Source organism: Topomyia yanbarensis, chromosome 3 (assembly GCF_030247195.1).
Source record: "Topomyia yanbarensis strain Yona2022 chromosome 3, ASM3024719v1, whole genome shotgun sequence".
Classification (NCBI taxonomy): domain Eukaryota; kingdom Metazoa; phylum Arthropoda; class Insecta; order Diptera; family Culicidae; genus Topomyia; species Topomyia yanbarensis.
The window spans coordinates 389,145,965-389,163,973 of NC_080672.1; the positions used below are offsets into that span (position 1 = coordinate 389,145,965).

An 18,009-nucleotide genomic window follows, 5' to 3' on the forward strand; every position below is an offset into this window, starting at 1 on the left:
TTTCAACTTTTGTAATACCTACCACGCTTTCCCATCAAGTAAAATATCTTTCACTTCCTCCATTTCTCGAATGCTGGCGCGTTGACTCTAGGGAGCCATTGCATTGCCTTCACACCAACCTTTCCGAGCGGCGGAGCGGAACAGACGATCAAATATTAAAATCAATCATGCGGAAAGGCGTCAAAATGCTCGGCCGAGCGCGTGGAAGTACATTCGACTGCTAGCTAGCTGGTGACACTGTCGCTCGTTCAGTCGGTAGGGTGTTGGGTCTATTTTAGCCATATACTTATTGTCACATGTTTTTTTCTGCAATCTCGTTTCAACGTGTTAACCCGAACGGTAGCATCAAAATTTCGATTGAAAGTTTCGCTTCACTTATCAATAGTATTTTTCACAAGTGGTTTATTACTGTACATTTCCTTTGGAACGAAACGATGGTATTGAGACTAATGTATTTAAAATTGGATTTTAGCTCGAATAATTAACGAAATATGTGGCATAATAGCATTAAAATAGTCAAATCTCCCTACCTACAATCATTGCATGATTACCTCTGGAATTCAGAATTTCGACGCATCGACAATCATAAATGGGGTGAGTTCCATGACAGGAGGCGAATAATGAAGCACCGTCGTGGCGGGTACTTTTTGTTCATTTCCTCCATAATGACAACCTATTCGGATTTTGTTGTTTGTGCTACAATAGTATATAAAAGGTTCATTAAATGTAAATATTGCTTTAAATTGAATATTGTACACATGTCTAGGCTAATAAAAACAGCAGGAAAATCAACAATGATTTTTTTGCATTATTTAATATATTTTCAGGCAATTAAGTGTGGAAAGTGCATCGAGTAGAATAGCCCAACGTTCTGGGTTCCAGAACTTGTCCTGGCTTTTAACTGTTTATCCTGATGCCCTGGGAATTCATCGAAAATGCCTCATTTGTCCTGTTTCAAGTCCAACAGCCATCTTGGAAAATGGAAAAGGATTTTTTTCCTCACACCGTTGCAAAAATCTTCATGACAATCAATCAATAGTAATCTACCAATGCCACGAAAACATTGATTCATTTTCAAGAAGATTTCTCCAACAGTTTGAGAAAAAACTGCTTTTTTTCGTTTTCAACGATGGCCGCTTTTTGAGGCGTTTTCAGTTGAACCTTAAAGGATATTTGTCACAATATAAAGGGGTAAATAAAAATAAATTTGCTCTGCCCTACTGCATATTAGGGTACAGATGGCATAATAAAAGAGTGATCATCAAAGTTTATAACCAGACTTACCTCAAAGTTGTTAAGTTTTTGATTTGCCTGGAATTGGACTTAGGGGCCATGCATAAATGACGTAGCATTTTGGGGGGGAGGGAAGGTATACCAAATTTGTGACGAAGTGTGACGAGGGGGAGGGTAGGGTCAGAAGTTGTGCGACGTAGCATTATGTTTAAAACCCATTGTTTAGAAAAAACAATTTAATGATTCTCCATTCCCAAGAGAAATGAATTTAAATTCAAACAAGTTACTTTTGATGCGGTTTTTCATGAGGTAAATTTTACGATTCGCAGAATTTCAATTTCAAGTTCGCAAAAATACGAAAAGATTTTGTATGAGGATTTAACTTGCTACATTAGTTAGCTAATGTTGCTAACTAGTAGACTTAGTTTGGAAGCTGAATTAAATTTTCACTTCGGAATCAACCAAACTAAATTTAGTGATTTAGATGAACGTATGCTTCTTAGAATCATTGGCAGCTACAGGATTGAGAAAACTTCTCTTCATGCTCCCCTTGACATATAAATTTCAAAACAAAACTATCAACACTATATTTGTGATGAAATGGGCTTATTTTGCACGTAATTTGCTGTTATAATGAAAATGTTGATTAAAGTCGTCAAACATTTCGAAAGGTATTGTATTTAAAATAATTGAAAAGCATGTAATTTTTTTTCATCACCCGGGTGCTGTGCATGGGACGAGGTAAATGCTACGTTATTTACGAGGGGGAGGTTAGAATTTTGTGACCAAATGCTACGAGGGGGGAGGGAGGGGTCAAAAGTCGCTGAAAAAAAGCTACGTCATTTGTGTACGGTCCCTTATAATGTTTTTCACTACATTTTTGGTACTTTTATCTGTTAGATCATCTGTTAGTTATACTTTTGATTTGTAGTCATTTACTTATTTATTTTTATTTTTTTAACTGTTGTATTGTATTATATTGTATTTTATTGTATTCTAGTGTGTGTGTGTGTGTGTGTGTGTGTGTGTGTGTGTGTGTGTGTGTGTGTGTGTGTGTGTATGTGGGGCTTTTACGCGAATTTGAGAATACTTAATATTTCATTAAGTCCAACAAGGATAGATGATAACTAAAAAATAAAATAAAAGAATTATCATCTCGAAAAAAAACCTCCATGCAAAATTTGAGCTCAATACATTGCATTGCATTGGGACTTGTAAAAGGGTCAAAATGCAAAAATTTTCAGCTGTGAAAAAACACCAAAGACCTTTTGAATATATGAAACTCGAATTCGTATTTTTAATGCCAGATATATTCTAGAGTGTCATGAAACGTGGGACTTAGAAATTTTGAAGTTGGATTTGATTGGATTGGATTGGATTGGATTGGATTGGATTGAATTGGATTGGATTGGATTGAATTGAATTGGATTGGATTGGATTGGATTGAATTGGATTGGATTGGATTGAATTGGATTGGATTGGATTGGATTGGATTGGATTGGATTGGATTGGATTGGATTGGATTGGATTGGATTGGATTGGATTGGATTGGATTGGATTGGATTGGATTGGATTGGATTGGATTGGATTGGATTGGATTGGATTGGATTGGATTGGATTGGATTGGATTGGATTGGATTGGATTGGATTGGATTGGATTGGATTGGATTGGATTGGATTGAATTGGTTTGGATTGGATTGGATTGGATTGGATTGGATTGAATTGGATTGAATTGGATTGGATTGGATTGGATTGGATTGGATTGGATTGGATTGGATTGGATTGAATTGGATTGGATTGGATTGGATTGGATTGGATTGGATTGGATTGGAATGGATTGAATTGGATTAGATTGGATTGGATTGCATTGGATTGGATTGGATTGGATTGGATTGGATTGGATTGGATTGGATTGGATTGGATTGGATTGGATTGGATTGGATTGAATTGGATTGGATTGGATTGGATTGAATTGGATTGGATTGGGTTGGATTGGATTGGATTGTATTGCATTGAAGTGTATTTTATTGTATTCTGCCGTTTATTGGATCGAAAAGTTACGGGGTTTTTATGAGAATTTGAGAAGAATCCGCATGAGGCTTCAATCGAATTGTTGTTTCTCCATTTAATAATTAATATTTCATAGAGACATAAATAAAATTTAGGAATTCTACCTCGGAAAGTCTCTGTAATATTTGAGCTCAATAAGATATGATTGAGGGAACGAGCAAAATGTTAAAAAGGCAAAAAAAATTACCAGTGAAAAAAACAACAAGAGGCCCTTTGAATATTCGCAAATCATATTTTTCATATCTTTAATGACAGATATTCTAGAGTGTCATGAAACGTCAAGATCTAGTCATCTCGAAAAAAAACGTTTTTATAGATAGCCTTTATGGGACTTCGAAAATTTTGAATTCGATTTGACACTTGGGTTTGAAAACGGAGCATTCATTTTTTATGCCAAACGTCTTGCATAAAACGCATTTTTTGGCTTAAGACCCCAATTTTTTTTAATTTTAATCTAAGGTTTAATCTAAAAGTTTGGTTTTTTAGTGCTACGGATTGAACTCTTCAGTAACTAAAACCAACTTAATGCTGGTGAAATAAGTCCAAACCAGCACCAAATTGGCGTCAGTTAGACACTTGAATCCAAAATATCACACAACTTACGTGGACGCTCAAACAACTGGCTGGTACCGAGTGATGTCTTGGTCGTAAACGCAGAAGTTCATGTTTGCTGGTGAGGAATATGGAACCGAAATCGTTTTTTGGGTTGAGATCCAAGCTGGCACCAAATTGGTGCTGGTTTGGACTTATTTAACTAGCATCAAGTTGGTGTTAGTTACTGATGAGGAGAATCTGAAACTCTAGAAACCAATCTTTTGTGTTAGGTATTGTATCCTTACAAGCAAAAAAATTATCTCGATGTTTCATGTATTTCTAAGACATTTGATAATAAAAGCTGCATTCCCAAACTCAAGTCTCATCTAAATTCAAAAATTTGAGATGTCTCAGAAAGGTTTTTTTCCGAGATTATACCAGATCTCTACGTTTCATTACCAGATCACATTTTAGCTTCACTATTCTCTGACTTGTCCTTCAATTTATTATATTTCATGTAACCTTTATCTCTTCCATCGTATTCTTTCAGTTTTTGCTTTACGCTAAGCTCTAGGACCGTGTATAAACAAACTCTTCTAAACATACCTAATTGATGGTAACAACGATGTCGAATAAGATTAGTCATCAAAGAGTCGGAATGCCAATTTAAAACCATTTACAATGAACTCGATCAGACCATAATCGATTTAGGATCAAAGATAGTCCGCTAATAATTCAAAAGAACTAACGCACAAATATTCAGCCATGTTAGAACTATCGAAAAGTTTGCCTAAATAAGCTCAGAACTGTGGTATAGAAAAAGAAAATGACAAAATTAGTGTTTCGAATTCTCCTCATCAGTTACTAGCATCACCTAACTGCCAGTTGAATGATAAATCTAAACTAGCAGCAAAATTAGCATAGAAACTCTGGTTTGCTGATGAGAAGGCGGAATCCGTAACAGATTTTTTTTGTTTTCGAACCAAAACGCCCGGCACTAGGCAAAAATGACAAAGTCGACATGGCATTTTATTAAGGACTACCCCGTTTACATATCCGCTCACAAAGTTGGAATCGACGGCGTAGTCACTGCACAGTGGTCCAGGAAGCGAAATTAGCGGGAAACAATTCTTAACGCATTCATCTTTAGATTTAGAGATTTGGTGTCTTAGAAACATTTATTGTGCGTGACAAACTGCATCTTTTGGCTGAAACGGTTTTAGGATGGTTCTTAAAATGTCAAAGTTGTAGATATTATTTCAAATTATAGTACAGAGAGAATGATACTTTCTTCTGCAATATTCTAGAACAATCAATTCTGAGCAACTTTGTTGAAGATATTAACTTTGTATCTCAAACCGTTTTTATTTTATAGTGAGTTCCATATCATAATTTAGGGTGTCTCTCAAAAAAGCAGTTTTCTCCGTACAGTTTTTTAATATGATTTTTCTCACAAAAGTACCCTTCAGTGTACTTTTATAAAATGATTAGAGGCAACTTTTGCTGAAGAAAGAAAAATTTTATCTTGTCGGGTTCAAAAGTTATACTTAATTTTCACTTAAAAATACGCCCTTTTCAAATGTCGATATCTCAAAAGGGGGCAAACAAAAATTGATAACTTTGATTGCATTTAAAAGGCTGTACTTTTGCCTACAATATATTGAAGAATTGGAGAACGCTTTTTTTGTTTTTCTCAAATAAATCAAATTTAAGTAAAAGCATTTTTGCGTATAATCCTACAGCTCTCGTATTAAAAAATATTTGTTTTACGCTGATTCTGTGAATTCTTATAAAGACTTTTCAAGGATCACATACATTTGCAGGCTTTTCATAATGCAGATAGGGTAAAGACCACCAATCACCAATGACTTGATCTATAATTTGCTTCCAGTTATTGCCAAGATTTTCCAAAATCTACACAAATTTACAATCGATTTCGTTCATTTGCATGAACGGTTTCAGCAGGTAGCAGTATCAAGATCTGCAATCTACTAACCTCAAACCAAAAACAAAATTGACCTTCATATAACAGTATTGTTCAAGTAAAAAAAAATCTGATATCCTTCTGTTATATAAACGCAACAAATTATTCAACATAGTTTTTAATATTTTTAAATGAAACAAGAGAATCATTCAAGTACTATAAAACGACTGTCGTAGATTTGGTAGACCACTCTGCAAAGCGCTTAATTGAGTACATCAAGTGCAATACTGAAACCCAGAAACTAAGCATGATTTTGATTATCAAATGGGGAACTGATGAGAGTTCGACTCATTGCAGTTAAGGTGTTTGGTAACGATTTCCAGTATTACACACACTAGCAGTAATCTTTAAACGACGTGCTTATTGTGGTTTTTAAATCATCAAACTAATCTTCTACTACAAAAATTAATGGGTATGATCAAAGATTCATCGACGAAGATGAAAACAGAGAATTGCGCGAATGCAACAATTCCTATATACAGTATGTAAAAAATTAAAGACACCCCTATATCGTTACAGTAGTTTTGGTCATAGGAAAGGTTTGGTGTATTGTACGATGAGCATTCTTTTAAAATTTTTGATTAACCGTTTCACAGCCAACAAATAAAAAACTGAATAAGTTAGTCGTCGTAATAGTAGTAGTGGTAATGGGATTAAATAGAAAAGAACGAGGGTGTCTTTAATTATTCTACATACTGTACACTTAGGCTTCTTTATGTAGGGGATGCGCGCATAAAAAACCGCCTAAAAAGACTTCAGTGTATATTTGCATTTTCGATAGCTCCATTATGTTTGTTGGTGGTATGGTAGAGTGGAAGTAAGAGGAAAGCGATTCTAGTTTCTATTACACTCGTATATAATCTATTTAATATACTGGTTCTCGGGAATAAAGCAAATATATTGACCACAACGCATTGATCATCATTTATATGCATTTCAACGATTGTACTTAGGTCGAGTAATTAATGATAGAGTGCGCCAGCCTAACGAGTGATCCCAAAATAGGATCATCACCCTATTTGCAATATGAAAAACCTGCAAATGTATGTGATCCTTGAAAAGTCTTGACAAGAATTCACAGAATCCGCGTAAAACAAATATTTTTAAATATGAGCGCTGTACTTAAATATGATTTATTTGAGAAAGACAGAAAAGCGTTCTCCAATTTTTCAATATATTGTAGGCAAAAGTACAGCCTTTCAAATGCAATCAAAGTTATCAATTTTTGTTTGCCCCCTTTTGAGATATCGACATTTGAAAAGGGCGTATTTTTAAGTGAAAATTAAGTATAACTTTTGAACCCGACAAGATAAAATTTTCCTTTCTTCAGCAAAAGTTGCCTCTAATCATGCTCTAAAAGTGCACTGAAGGGTACTTTTGTGAGAAAAATCATATTAAAAAACTATACGGAGCTGCTTTTTTGAGAGACATTCTAAGTTATGATATGGAACTCACTATAAAATGAAAACGGTTTGAGATACAACGTTAGTATCTTCAACAAAGTTGCTCAGAATTGATTGTTCTAGAATATTACAGAAGAAAGTATCATTCTCTCTGAACTATAATATGAAATAATGTCTACAACTTTGACATTTTAAGAACCACCCTAAAACCGTTTCAGCCATGTTGTTGCAGTTTGTCACGCACAATAAATGTTTCTAAGACACCAAATCTCTAAACCTAAAGATGAATGCGTTAAGAATTGTTTCCCGCTAATTTCGCTTCCTGGACCACTGTGCACTGCTCCTAAAATCTATAGGCAGATAAGGTTCCTCGTGAAGACTTCATTATTTTGTTTTCTTGGTCACCAAATCTAGCAGCTCATGAAAGGTCTGACACCAAACCGAAACAAACAGCCGCTGGTTTTAGAAAATTGAGATCAAACAAGGTGATTTTAGTACTGGTCATCCGGCGCCTTTGGTGAAGACTCTGTTTTGCGCTCCTTTGGCTTAATTTTTCAGTTATATTTTCGAACAATTAAATTCCTGAAAATGGCACTCATATCAGGACTTAATTTATAAAACAAATCAAGACTTTAGTGCCCTGCTAAGGTTGGCATTCCAAGCGGGGGCAAACCGTACACTATAGGCCTCGAAACAAAATCCTTCAGCAAAAAAGAATTGTAAAGGTTATTTTGCGTGTATTAGTTTCAAGAACCATTTTCACCATGTTGCCGTTCGATCTTCAGGTAACATGTCCAGCCTATTTTCTTTGTTCTCAAATAATCTGTTGTAATTCGTGTTTCGACAGCATTTACACGCTTCGTCTTCCATCTACAATCCGTCGCAAATTGTTCACAAAACCTTTCGTGCAAAATAGATGAGCGCGATGCTGTTTAAGTAAACATAAAATCTGTCCTCATATTTTATCTGCTTACCTACTAGAATCTAAATAATCAAATCCCAAGAGTTGGCTCCTTCTTTCACTATGTTCAACATATTTTCAACGCCAATTTATTCTTATTTGTATGAACATTGTTAGCACCAGTCGAAAATGGTGGTAAACACATTAGAGACACCTGCTACACTATCCGGTTTGGTCCGAGCATAACCGGGCAAGCAGGGCTCCGCTTGAATCGTTTTAGCATACGAAGCTAAACGAGGTAAGAAAAAAAACTTCTTTTCCAGATCAGAAAATCGGGAAGATGCAAGCTGTTCGGGATAAAAAGGACGAAATAACGTAGAGAGACGTAGTTTGTGGTGTCGAGAACATATTTAGTGCAGATGCTTTACCCTGACGAGTGGCTCTAGAAATATTATCCGGATGCCTATGTAACTCTTACTACTACGCTTTTTAATCGTTCCGTACTGGATGGTTGGAAACATTTTCGTTGACATTTTCCCATTAGTAATTTCTAGGATAAGATTCAGAAGTGTCGTCGCAACAAGAGATTATTTATTTTCGTAGTTAATGTTGGGACGGCCCTTCTGAAACTTAGTCTGTTCATCCGTTCAATTTTTTTGTTTAAAATCAACCTGACTTTTGTTTAAAACACACATCAACTTCATCAAATTTGGAAACGTGTCTTCCAACCATCAACAGCAGCCCCCTCTCTTATATATAGAATCTTTTTTCTAGTCTTAAGATAGCTGTAAATTTTTTCTCTTTTATAAAAAAAATATTTCAACATTGTAACCTCCTAGTTTTAAGATATTCAAAATGTAAAAACAAAAGAATTCGGCACCGCCAAGCTAACGCATTTGTGCCTATCAAATAAACGAAATGAATAAAAAAAAAACCATCAACAGTTCACGACGGGCAAGAAAAACAGTTACAAGTCAGCCAAACCAATTTTACCGGCTCACCTTTCTGCACGGAACATCAATTGTCAATTAGAACGATTATTTGAGTGATCGAATCACGAATCGTGCACGGTGGAGCTACGCCGCCGGAACCATCCGCATCGCATCGCAGCCTAATGTGAGAGATTGAAATCAAAACGCAATAAAACGGTGTTTGAAGGATTCGGCAGTCGTTATTTTTTACCAGCAGTCACTGAAAAGCAGGCATCGCAAAATGTGCGTCAGACAATTGCTGTTCCCTAGCACGTGCAAACACAACAGAGAACGAACGGTGCGGCGCGGCGCAGTGTAGCGTGTGTCTCACCCGCGAAGGCCAATATCGTTGTTCGAACGTTCGATTTTTATTGCTAAACAAATAACCTAGATGTTCGATAGGATGATTTTAGATTCGCTCCACTCCTCGCGCACTCCCTGTACCTTTCGAATAGAAATGCTTATAGCTGGATGTAGCAATTCCAGAGACTCACCGCTTCTTGTGCCATGCGATCATTATCGTTATTTTTTACTCCTGGTGATTTGTTTCCCATTTTGATATATAGCCGACATTGAGCTGTTTTGTAAACATGATATTTCAATAAAAGGATCGAATTTGATGACTTTTGACATGACGTGGCTCGTTTTACAGCGTGGTTATTTTTGTTTTATTCGAGCAGCTTGACTGCTGCAGCTTCGGTGAGTTCAGAACGACCGAATCTGCCTGTCGATGGGAAGGGTAAATTTTAAATTGAGAAATTTCACTGTTAGGAAAAATTAATGCTACTTGGTTGGCATATTAAAGGTTATGTAGTCGTTTGGAACTTCAACTGCTTGCTCGAGGCCCATCTGTCGAGATCGGAAAATGTATGTATGGAGGAACTATTCGGACCTACTAAAGCAAATCGCCCTTTTAGGTAGATAGATGTGAAAAAATTTACTGTTCAAAGGCCCTAATTGTTAGTTTGAAACCTCAGCTACATTTTGGTACCATAAAAGGTTTATTATCACCACTCAATGGCAGCGCTTGGCGACGATTTGCAAACCTCTACGTTTTTCCATCCTTTTACAATGTAGGGGTAATTCGGACCTCACTACGGGGCAATTCAGACCGTCATTTTTCTTTATTTTTTTTTTACGATGGAATTATGTTTACGTATGAAATATTTATAAGAGACATTCCTTAAGAAGCAGAAAAAAATGCTTTACAAAAACTTAACCTGGTTAGTCACAGTTGTCGATTGGCGGCCCATGTATTTTCTTGGCTGTGGTGTGTGCAATGGTGTTCGCACCCGCAAGCCGCTGAACGGTGGTTGACGGAATAGGGGGTCCGAATAGCCCCGTACGCTCATTTTGCACAAAAATGGTGAGCGCCTCGAAAATATTTGTGTTTTCACCCAAACAAAAATCATTCCATAAAAGAGGAGCCTCAAGCTTTCCAAAACACTTGCCATTTGTTTTTTTACTTTTATTTCTTGATTTATTTACGTTTTTTTCCATTATAATGATTTTTATTTTGAGAATGGCAAAAAAACGAAACACGTTGTATCTCCTTTCTACAAAGAACAAAGAATCACATTCAGCTCTCAAAATTAATGTTTCAGAATAGCGGTTCCACGAATATGTACGATAGTCAGAAAGTCTTGCTATTTTCTGAGAAATCGAGGGGTCCAAATTACCCCCACTGTCTTAATTAGCCCCCGGTCCCCTTTTGCATTTGTGTCAAATATTACCACTCATTTTTCTCTAAGATGGCTGGATGACTTTTATTTTATTTGGATCGAAGTTCTGGTTCCGGAGTTTCGAGTTGCAGAGTACGGTTACACATAAAATTCCCACATAAACTGATATTTCATGGCTAACTAAATGATGCTTAAATTACTAAAATATTTCTTAAATTCCTGAAATTTGAGATACTGGCTCACTGACGCCCAAACAAGCCCTCTTTGTCGACTTTGACCACCTACGATTGAGACGGAAGCTTCTAGGAAAAGACAAACTCCCTAAAATAAATATACACCTCTTTCTCCGGGATGGCTGACTCGATTTTCACAATTCCTAATAAAAACTGGCACCAAAATTACGTCCAAATAGATAGATCTTAGAATGAATGCAATATTAGAAAGATTTGGCTACCTATAATGGTTTTTGATTCCCCGGGGAACTGGCCAAGTTCCAAAATCAATGTCACACCAAACTCTCAGCGATATTTTGACCGATTTTTACGGACTTGTTTTAAAATGAAAAATATAATACTTCCATTGATTACTGTTGAAGGCAATTTAGATCAGACTTTCAGTTCCGGAGATACCGATGGGTTACTCTGGAAGTTCCCTTATAAACCGGTACGATCCAGGGCCAGCAGATAGCGTGGGTAATATGGGTAGTACTACCCACTCGAAAATAACCGAGTGGGTAATCACCCACTCGAAATTTTGAACATTTTCATAAATTTGAAATCTGCCACGTATGTATCTCGGGCACACATTTTAAAATATCGATGCACAACAACTTCATTTACACAAACAAAATCATTCATTGGAGCTCACTGATATTATGTATATTACACTGATATTTTATATTTATGTGCCAGTTTTTTGCCCTAGTTGTTTGTAGTGCCAATAAAGATAAAAAGCGCAGAGCTGTTTATACTTTTGGAGTTTTTAATACCTCTTCGACAGGTTTGGTGACTTTTAAAAGCGCCATTTTTGTCAAGAGTATTTGAAAAAGTTATAAAATAAATAAAATAGAAATTAAAAGATTAAAAATGTAGTAATCACAAAAACTAAAAATATTATCCAAACAGCGATAAACAGAAAAAGACAAAAAAAAACAATAGGAAAACTAAATATTAAAAGAATGTACAAAAAAACTAAAAATAGTAAAATCAACCAAATAAACAAATGAATGTCAATTTGTAAAAAATTGTAAAGCCAAAAAAACCAAAATAGGAGCTATAAAAAATTCATAAAAGAAAACAGGAAGCTAAAAAAACATATTGCAAAGATTAAAGAAGTCGAACATTATTGAACAAATGGAGAAAATAATGAAAAATCGGTAGGAAAGTAGGAAAATTTTGAGAATCAATGAAAATAAAAAAAGAACTACTAAAAAGAATACAAACAAACAATGCAATGTAAAAAATACATAAAACGGAAAAACTCGATAAATCGAGAATAATAAAATTAATTTAACAATAAACACAAGACAAATTTAAAGCAAAAGAAAAAGTAAAAAAAAATATTAAGAATGCATAAAATTAGAGGAATGCATAAAATTCATATATAAAAGACAAAAAATAATATAACAATAGAGAAATTAACAAAACTGGACGAACCAGAAAATGTTTAAAAATCGGGAAATTGGAATGATGGAAAGACGAAAGAGTAATGAAAATTGAAAGTATTGATCAAAAACGGAGCAAACGGACAAAATGCGTAACAAAAAATAGTAGAAATTAGCCAACATGGTACACTATAGTAACACACCAAATGGAGAAATTAACACGAAAAAAATGAATAAAATGGATTAAATTATTTAAAGAAAAGAAAAAACATTAATAATAAAATTTGAAATAAATTCAAACAACGAACTAAATGTAAAATGAAGAAAAAGTGCGCAATTTTTCGAAATTCTGTTTTCTTTATTTTATTTTTCTTATTGGTTCATATTTTAATACCTTTCTTTTTTATTTCTTTCTTTTTTCTTTCCATCAATTTTTAATATTTGACTACATTTATTCTTATCATAGCCTTTTTTCATATTTTTTTTATTTCGACTATAGAGGTTTTAACCTTAAGGTCATTCGCCTCTTCGGGTTAGAAAAATCTCCTATGAAAAATTTCTAACTCTATGTACGGGACTCGAACCCAGGTGCGCTGCATACAAGGCAATCGATTTACCAACTACGCTACGCCCACTTTTTTCATATGTTTTTGCATTTATATAAGCAATTGTACTTATTTTTCATTTTAATTTATCCAATTAGTTTAATTATTTACTTTTCTCGTATTTTCTTCCTTATTTTCTAGTTTTTAGTTTTACGTTTTTCGTAGTTTTATTTTTTCCCATTGTTAATTTAATATAATTTTGTTTATTTTTTACATATTTCCCTTAACCCTCCGGAAGTCGCGCTTATGGCCCACTGAACGAGCAACCGCTGGTGCCCTAAGACGCTTTCGCTACATTTTCAGAGCAGCGTGCACTCAGTGCACTAGCGCAACTGCCGGAAGGTTAAGGGAAATATGTAAAAAATAAACAAAATTATATTAAATTAACAATGGGAAAAATAAAACTACGAAAAACGTAAAACTAAAAACTAGAAAATAAGGAAGAAAATACGAGAAAAGTAAATAATTAAACTAAATGGACAAATTAAAATGAAAAATAAGTACAATTGCTTATATAAATGCAAAAACATATGAAAAAAGTGGGCGTAGCGTAGTTGGTAAATCGATTGCCTTGTACGCAGCGCACCTGGGTTCGAGTCCCGTACATAGAGTTAGAAATTTTTCATAGGAGATTTTTCTAACCCGAAGAGGCGAATGACCTTAAGGTTAAAACCTCTATAGTCGAAATAAAAAAAATATGAAAAAAGGCTATGATAAGAATAAATGTAGTCAAATATTAAAAATTGATGGAATGAAAAAAGAAAGAAATAAAAAAGAAAGGTATTAAAATATGAACCAATAAGAAAAATAAAATAAAGAAAACAGAATTTCGAAAAATTGCGAATAAAATTAAATAACAGATAAAAAACTATAAATAAAAGTATAGAAATAGAAAAAAAAAACAAGAATAAGGAACGTGCAAAGATGGATAAAATAAAAATATGGAATAGATAAAAAAGGCAGAATCCTAAAATTGTAGAAATACAAATAAAATCCATAACTTGAAAAAATAGATCAATGAAATTTTAACAAAATCCATGTAGAAATAAAAAAATGGAAGAAATTAAGAAACATGGATCAAATTTCAAATATGGGTTGTGGTTGGATTTTATACTATGCTGGATTCGAAAACATTCATAATCCTTTATTATTCTGTTATTTGTGTTGGTGTGTTAGCACACCTGAAAGTATTTTACAAGAATGTTGTAATTGAATTGTAGTGAATAGTTCAAAAATAAAAATAAAATCGTTACGTTCAGGAAGTGACGTTCATAATCTCATGGTCACTCCTCCAAAACGAAGAGATTTTGTATGCGAATTTAACTTGATACATTAGTTAGCTAATCTTGCTAACTAGTTGATTTAGTTTAAATGTGATGTGTCAACCCCAGGCAGGGTTTTTTTCTTCCAATAATTTCTTTCGATACTAATCGAGCACTTTCGAAGATTGGAGGACAAGTGACAATACGTTTTCGCAGAACAACACGCGAAAACATAAACGAAACCGTAACTAATACAGCTGATCCACGGTAACAGCCGAAATGACAGTCGTCAACGATGTTCTCTACCATGTATCTAATTCGCGCAACACGAGCGACCTCTGCAATAACATAGCAAATTATACCTATTGTACCCCCATACCTATTTGATCCCTTTCTATTCTACGTTTGTGTGTGTATAAAAAACTGAAAATTTTTATTTTCATGTTAAATTAATTATTAACCAATTTTTAATTTTGCAGTATCTAAACAAATCTACAATGGATTGATGACATAATTTTTAGGATCTGTTGGAGAGCAGTAGAGGTATAACAATTCAAATTAGTGTTATAACTAGCTTTGAGGCTTGGTGCTCAGAGTGTTATTCGTGTGATTTTTGAAAATCCTGCAGTAATGCAATAGCGTATCCAGATTTTTTGGCACTCCATACATCGATGAGCTTATGTACAGGAAGCTAAAACTCAAGATGTTATTGTTGCTAGCCCAGTATGATAAAGAGCTATAGGCTTTATCAGTAGGGTTCATTATTATTCCTTCGGGAGTGAAAAAATCCAGGCTGTTTATTGTTTTGTGTTGTGATTGTATTGTGCTGTCATTTTCCATTTCCCTACCTTTTTCTTTCGTCTCCCACACTACCAATATAGTCAACAAAAATTGAGAGATTAAAACGGGAAAGATATAAACATCGATTGACTTCTCCTAAATGTTGCCAAAAGTAATTCGTTTCGGAAGCTACAGTCAGGTGACAAATAAATTTAATCCAACTAATATTAAATATCAAAATGATTTTGTCAACTGTGATGAATTGATATATTCCGAATAAAATTGAACAAAATATGTAGACTAAAATTGCAGAAGGCCGTCAAATTCCCTGTGTACCGTGAACAGAAATAATTCTGTCTGACAAATACCCAAAAGAACTTCAATATTCAATGTGCATTGAATTTTCAACAAACGGAATCACAATATTTGTTCGAGCCGCTCCAGCTAACAAGTTCAATAGTCGTTTACTGTGTGTATTGCCGGTGAGCAAATAATGCGTCTTACACAAAACCAGCTGATCGCTGATTTCAGTTGTATTTTGAAGAATCATAGTTCATCAGAGGGAATGGTTAGGAGAAAAAAATCGATGAACATGCGCAATAACCCATCACATAAATGAACTTTCGTTCTCTGGAAATTGTACTAGTTTCTGTAGGTATGGTTTTACTTGTAGATGTTCATGTTATACGGGTGATACGGGACACATTACCCACCCCAACTAATCCGGAATTTTATTCGAGATTGTGGTTGGTTTCCGCCGAGATTCCGACTCAAGTGCAACAACCGATTCCGAATCATGCCAGAATTCTGAATCGAATTCCGGCTTGTTTAACTGGACTACCATTACTCTTTAGGTAGCTATTTCTATACCATAACTACTGTTGACTCAAATTGCCATCTTTTTGTCTACTACAGGGACTGTATCAAACAACCGAAACGACGTAAATTGGAATAGTTCTCTAATCTCACTTAATCTATCATATTACCATCTCTACACGCATCGGAGTCGAACGATCAACAACCACATCGGTAACTGATCCATGAAATCTCCTTAATTGAAGCAATCTGTCAAAGTCGGTGCTTTTAATCTTTCTAATAACCGATCCGTGTAGCGAGAACCAATTAATACTGATATGAGCGCTAAATCATCAAAGTTCATTGAGGCGCGATATGAACCCCTGTGGCGGCGGTAGAGAATATCCACGACAATATACACCGTTGTTCTCCGAACACGACTGGCAACTGGCCCGTCTAATTGAATATCAAAGTCAAAGATCTATACACACACACATGAGTGAGTAATCTGGTTCATCAACTGCCCGCAGCGGGTCCGCCGGAAGGAACGCAATCACCCGCGGGCATATTACCGCGCATTATTAATAATAATCACCTACTGACCTTGGATGACGAACGTCGCGCCGCGGCGCGCCGCCCGTGTCACTATGATGGACGAACTCATTTTGCATTTACTGTAATTATAATTACATCCAGTCGGGCGGAACGGGTCTTCGATTCCCGCACCGTGAATGGTTTAACGTAATAGGAATTCAATTGTTTGTCACGTGTCACGTGCCGACAAAAGTAGATAATTATCAGTGAAGAAAGTACAAATGAAAACATGCACACTTCATTTGAGAGGCCTTCGCATGCTTCCAGTTTTCTGACTGTATTTTTATGTGTATCAGTTTCTAAAGAAACACTCAATATCATATTGGAAATGCTCTTGTTATTAACAGGGAAAAAACAATTAGCAGCTACAGTTGTAAAGTGTATGGAAGGGCGAAAACATGTTTGAACTTACTCATTTATGCTACGTGTTGTGATTCTATGCTTCGATTGCTTGAGAAAAGATTTACTTTAGCACGAGTGGTTTTCTAAATAGTAGCACTTTTCCGGGAGAGTCGATTAAAATGTTCATTCTCAATCATCGATGAAAAATGCGATGTTTTACCTTTACAAAAATCAGAATCGTGGAAATGCAGCGAGTAAAGCTCAAGAAAAGTCTAGTAGTTCACGAATGCCACTACAGAGTTAAAGATATGCAATTTTTTATTCGAAAATAACCTGGTTCTGGACATAAATTAGATACATTAGTTCGGTATGAAATTATTGCAGCCAACCAACCATAAACGGTTTGACCGGTAATGACGTTCTTAATTGAACTGGAAAGCATCTCACTAAAGTGGACACGGTTATATGAAAGAAATAGAATCTGTTCCGAATATTTTTGGGTTAAAGGGTGTTACGACCGAAAATTGGTCAAACAAGAATTTATGTAAACCGGTTAAAATTTTTATTAAAATTTAAAATTTTATTTATTCATACAGAATAAAGAAAACATATTCACTCAACTTTCCTTTTTGGCGAATGCGAATCGCCGGGCCTTTCGTTTGACTCTCTCCATCAAGTTTTGCACTCTTTGGTCACTTTCCTAGCCGCAGAACGCCAGTTTGCGTTGAACTGCATCTCGATGACAGCAGTTCTTTGCGTCTTCTTGAAGTTCCACTTGACGCTTGCCCAATAATTTTAAATTGTCGGAGCTATGGCGTGTTGCGAGGGTTCATGTCCTTGGGCACCACCTGGACGTTGTTAGCGACATACCACTCTATGGCCTTTTTCCGTAATGGTAAGACATCTAATCCGGCCAAAACAGAACGAAACAATTGTGTTGCTTAGTGTGCCAATCTGATCATCGGTAAGACCTTATAGAAGTTCAAGGAAGGTGCGCAGTGCAGAACCTTCTTTTTCCAACAATTCGCCGACTTCCATGCGAAAATTCATCACTTCTTCTACCGTTTCAGTTCCACCAATAACATCGTCCACGTAGAAGTGCTGGAACGGGTTTCTTCAGTTTTCCAGAAACGCTCCAGACTGCGCTCCAAAGAAATCCTCGAAACAACCAAATTGGTGGTTGACGATGCTTGCGTAAGGGAATTTTAACTTGCCGAACTCGCAACAATTCAGCCGACAGGTAGAGAAA

At 35.4% G+C, this 18,009-nt stretch overlaps 1 protein-coding gene and 1 long non-coding RNA gene across 2 annotated transcripts in view; one reads left to right on the forward strand and one right to left on the reverse strand.

Moving 5' to 3' along the window:
- The window catches only part of LOC131693847 (uncharacterized), a 32,426-nt gene extending 15,050 nt beyond the window's left edge, over positions 1-17,376 (forward strand). Inside the window, exons 3-4 of the long non-coding RNA XR_009306341.1 lie at positions 15,703-15,883; positions 15,945-17,376. This is a non-coding gene — a long non-coding RNA (uncharacterized LOC131693847). The remainder of the gene's footprint in view (positions 1-15,702; positions 15,884-15,944) is intronic.
- The window catches only part of LOC131693845 (phosphotriesterase-related protein), a 195,837-nt gene that overhangs the window by 18,916 nt on the left and 158,912 nt on the right, over positions 1-18,009 (reverse strand). The gene's annotated exons all lie outside the window — the stretch shown is intronic.